General features: G+C 42.8%; 1 long non-coding RNA gene across 1 annotated transcript; it reads left to right on the forward strand.

Moving 5' to 3' along the window:
• Window positions 1–483: 483 nt before the first annotated feature.
• Window positions 484–2,033, forward strand: LOC115093381. Its single transcript, XR_003857303.1, has 2 exons — window positions 484–689; window positions 1,142–2,033. It is a non-coding gene; the product is annotated as an uncharacterized LOC115093381 (long non-coding RNA).
• Window positions 2,034–4,957: the final 2,924 nt, after the last annotated feature.

Genomic DNA, 4,957 nt, shown 5'->3' on the forward strand with positions numbered 1-4,957 from the left:
TCTTCTTCCTTTCTCTCTCCATCTCATGCTCTCTGCTTTGCACCCCTACTCCATTCTCTCCAGGCCTGCATCCTCCATCAATGTTATCTTCTGCTCTCCATCACTCTCACTCTGTCAGAACGAGCAGTTCACCCATCTCCCAGACAGTGCCAAGCTGGTCATTCTCTTCCAGAGCTTTCTAGGAGAGCCTTCAGCGGCACTGGGCATGCGCGTGCATGGCATGGCTCAGTCTTGCTTTTCCTCGTAGAACAGCCCTCTTCAAAATTGAGCCCTTTTGGTCCTTGTTCTTTTTTTCACATGCCTTTGTGGATTTTTTTCTTCCTCTCTTGTTCTCAGCTAGCTTTTTTCTTGCTTTGTATTTTGACTTCCTGCAGGGCCTGCATTGACACTTCTATTTTGAATTTCTCCCAAATCATGTTTTCTTCAACGCAGTCATTCTCTTATTGATTTTGCATGGATTACTTTTTTTGGCAATGGAAAACAGAAGCGCAGTGACTTCAGGACTATGGTCAGAAGATGTCTCCTCGTGACCCATGGTCCTCCCTTGTTCCCTGCAGGATGCCTGTATTCAGTGACCTGATGGAATCCATTCTGCAGAATACCCTGAAGAATATCCTCATTGAAGCCTGCCGAGGGGAAGTGGTGCTCACAGCACGCCCCAGGGTCATTGCGCTTCCTCCAGGCCTAAGGTAATGGGGAGGGGCTGGTGCAGGGCCTGTATGATTGTGAGGGTGGCAGTCACCTGCTGAAATAAGTCCGCGGACTTCCGTGGCATTGTCCTCCCCTTCATAGGCCTCAATAGCGTCTCCCTCTTCAGCATCAGAAATATCGCTGGTGGTCTGGACGGGTGGTGGGTGCCCAATGATGGCCCAAGCCCTTCTTTTGGTTTGTGAATGTGCTGAAGGTGGACTTGGAGCTGGAATGATTCTGGATTCACAGGGAACTGGTAAAGCAGCTGGGGGATTTTATGAGCGTGAGATGCTGTTTAACTTTCTTATTTATTGTATTTATCTACCTTTTGTATTCCTGCTTTGAAAGCATGACCGTGAAGCAGTCATCTGATTGAAATGAATGGTGGAATATCCTGCCTTTGCACCATTGGAACAGAATGTAATGACTGTGTCTCTTTTTGTCCTTGAAGGGGTTCCAGTTTAGCCTCATCTCCCAGAAGTATGTCCAGCTCACAGAATACAGCACACCTAGCAAAAATGACCAGTCACAAGGAAGTCATGAAAGGCCATCGCACTTCAACCCCTTTATAGTTTCTGACGTCATATGAAATGCCATCTTGGACTAGTATGCATCTATCAGCAGAACTTATGTACCTGTAAGCAAAGCAAGGCCGATCCAGACACTAGCACCTCAAGCTGTGTTGGGTGCTCTATACACAGAGGGGCAGATACTCAAAAGCCATTCAGATAACTGAAAAGTTATCTATCTAAATGGCTTAGCTGCGATATTTGGTGACTTTCTAGCTACATTTCTAGCCAGATAAAGTTATCAGGCTGGAATTTAGAAGGATATTTTGGGGGCATTCTTGGGGCAGATGGTAGGCGTTCTGAGGAGGAGCAGGGTTAGCCTAACCAGTTAACTCTGGTTGTGTTGCAGGTAGGACAAAAGTTACTTGGATATAGCACTGAATATCCCAGTTAAGGTAGCCAAATAGGTGTATCTGGCTAACTTATCTAGCTGTTCAGCAGCTGTTTTTTCAGGGAGTTTTCATGGAGAGCCACAGCTTACATCAATATGTGATGCCATGGAAATAATTCTACCCTCATAAAACAACAGTTAGAAGCAAGTCATTAATCTTTACTTGTGCATAAAGCATCCTCCCGGGCTTGAGGTCCCTGGATCTGGCATTCTCCTGTCCTCCATGATCTGTGTTCCAGAATGCTCAAAGCTTAAATCCCTGCACAGATGACCTGTGCATGTATCACATAGCAGGCATTCCTTTTGCCATATCCTTTGGTTCAAATATTAACTTCATTTTTGTACTGTAGAATGTAATCTTCATATATTTTATAGCATTTTGATTGAATCTGTGCACTGTATTCTTTTTTACTCTTGATTTTCTCATGACGGTTCTCTAGCACAGGTATACAGTCAGCACGTAGATGATTACTACTGCCCAGGAGGGAAGGGTTAGGCCGGCCATCACAGTTGGTGATTCGGTTATTAGAAATGTAGATAGCTGGGTGGCTGGTGGATGTGAGGATCGCCTGGTAACTTGCTGCCTGCTGCGAAGGTGGCAGACCTCACGCGTCACCTAGATAAGATTATAGACAATGCTGGGGAGGAGCAGGCTGTCGTGGTACATGTGGGCACCAATGACATAGGAAAATGTGGGAGAGAGGTTCTGGAAGCCAAATTTAGGCTCTTAGGTAGGAAGCTGAAATCCAGAACCTCCAGGGTAGCTTTCTCTGAAATGCTCCCTGTTCCACGGGCAGGTCCCCAGAGGCAGGCAGAGCTCCAGAGTTTCAATGCGTGGATGAAACGATGGTGCAGGGAAGAGGGATTCAGCTTTATAAGGAACTGGGGAAACTTTTGGGGAATGGGGAGACTTTTCCGAAAGGATGGGCTCCACCTTAACCAGAGTGGAACCAAGCTGCTGACACTAACTTTCAAAAAGGAGATAGAGCAGCTTTTAAACTAGAACAAGGGGGAAAGCCGACAGTCACTCAGCAGTGCATGGTTCGGAGAAATGTATCCTTGAAGGATACTAATGAAACAGGAGAGTTAGGGGATCCCAACAGAGAGGTTCCACTAAAAGCAAACATAGTCCATATGCCTATATGTAAAAAATCACCGAAGCTAATGATTTCCGAATTATTCCAAACAACTGAAAAGCAGGTTGTTAATACAAACAAAAAACACACTTTGAAATGTCTGTATGCCAATGCCAGAAGTCTAAGAAGTAAGATGGGAGAGTTAGAGTATATAGCAGCAAATGATGAGATTGACATAATTAGCATCACAGAGACTTGGTGGAAGGAGGATAAACAATAGGACAGTGCTATGTCAGGGTACAAATTATATCGCAATGATAGGGAGGATCAACTTGATGGGGGTGTGGCACTTTATGTCCGGGAGGGTATAGAGTCCAACAGGATAAAGATCATACAAGAGAGTAAATGCTCAGTAGAATCTATATGGGTAGAAATCCCATGTGTGTTGGGTGAGAGTATAGTGATAGGAGTATACTACCGTCCACCTGGACAAAATGGTCAGACAGATGATGAAATGCTAAGAGAAATCAGGGAAGCTAACCAATTTGGCAGTGCAATAATAATGGGACATTTCAATTACCCCAATATTGACTGGGTAACTGTTACATCAGGACTTGCTAGAGACATAAAGTTCCTGGATGTAATAAATGACTGCTTCATGGAGCAATTGGTTCAGGAACCAACAAGAGAGGGAGCTAATTTAGATTTAATTCTTAGTGGAACACAGGATTTGGTGAGAGAGGTAACGGTAGTGGGGCCACTTGGCAACAGTGATCATAACATGATCAAATTTAAACTAATAACTGAAAGGGGGACAATAAGTAAATCTTCAGCTCTTACACTAAACTTTCAAAAGAGAAACTTTGATAAAATGAGGAAAATAGTTAGAAAAAAACTGAAAGGTGCAGCCGCAAAGGTTAAAAGTGTTCAACAGGCATGGACATTGTTTAAAAATACAATCCTAGAGGTGCAGTCCATATGTATTCCACACATTAAGAAAGGTGGAAGGAAAGCAAAACGATTACCGTCCTGGTTAAAAGGTGAGGTGAAAGACGCTATTTTAGCCAAAAAAAATCCTTCAAAAATTGGAAGAAGGATCCATCTGAAGAAAATAGGATAAAACATAAGCATTGTCAAGTTAAGTGTAAAACATTGATAAGACAGGCGAAGAGAGGATTTGAAATGAAGTTGGCCATAGAGGCAAAAACTTATAATTAAAATTTTTTAAATATATCCGAAGCAAGAAACCTGTGAGGGAGTCGGTTGGACCATTAGATGACAGAGGGGTTAAAGGGGCTCTTAGGGAAGATAAGGCCATTGCAGAAAGACTAAATTAATTCTTTGCTTCCGTGTTTACTAATAAGGATGTTGGGGAGATACCAGTTCCGGAGATGGTTTTCCAGGGCGATGAGTCAGATGAACTGAACGAAATCACTGTGAACCCGGAAGATGTAGTAGGCCAGATTGACAAACTAAATAGTAGCAAATCACCTGGACCGGATGGTATGCATCCTAGGGTACTGAAGGAACTCAAAAAGGAAATTTCTGATCTATTAGTTAAAATTTGTAACCTATCATTAAAATTGTACCTGAAGACTGGAGGGTGGCCAATGTCACCCCAATATTTAAAAAAGGTTCCAGGGGTGATCCGGGTAACTATAGACCAGTGAGCCTGACTTCAGTGCCAGGAAAAATAGTGGAAACTATTCTCAAGATCAAAATCGTAGAGCATATAGAAAGAAATGGTTTAATGGAACACAGTCAACATGGATTTACCCAAGGGAAGTCTTGCCTAACAAATCTGCTTCATTTTTTTTGAAGGGGTTAATAAACATGTGGATAAAGGTGAACCGGTCGATGTAGTGTATTTGGATTTTCAGAAGGCGTTTGACAAAGTCCCTCATGAGAGGCTTCTAAGAAAACTAAAAAGTCATGGGATAGGAGGTGATGTCCTTTCGTGGATTACAAACTGGTTAAAAGACAGGAAACAGCAAGTAGGATTAAATGGTCAATTTTGTCAGTGGAAAAGGGTAAACAGTGGAGTGCCTCAGGGATCTGTACTTGGACGGTGCTTTTCAATATATATAAAAATGATCTGGAAAGGAATACGATGAGCGAAGTTATCAAATTTGTGGATGATACAAAATGATTTAGAGTAGTTAAATCACAAGCGGATTGTGATACATTACAGGAGGAACTTGCAAGACTGGAAGATTGGGCATACAAATGGC

The sequence above is a fragment of the Rhinatrema bivittatum genome, chromosome 6, assembly GCF_901001135.1.
Source record: "Rhinatrema bivittatum chromosome 6, aRhiBiv1.1, whole genome shotgun sequence".
Lineage (NCBI taxonomy): Eukaryota > Metazoa > Chordata > Amphibia > Gymnophiona > Rhinatrematidae > Rhinatrema > Rhinatrema bivittatum.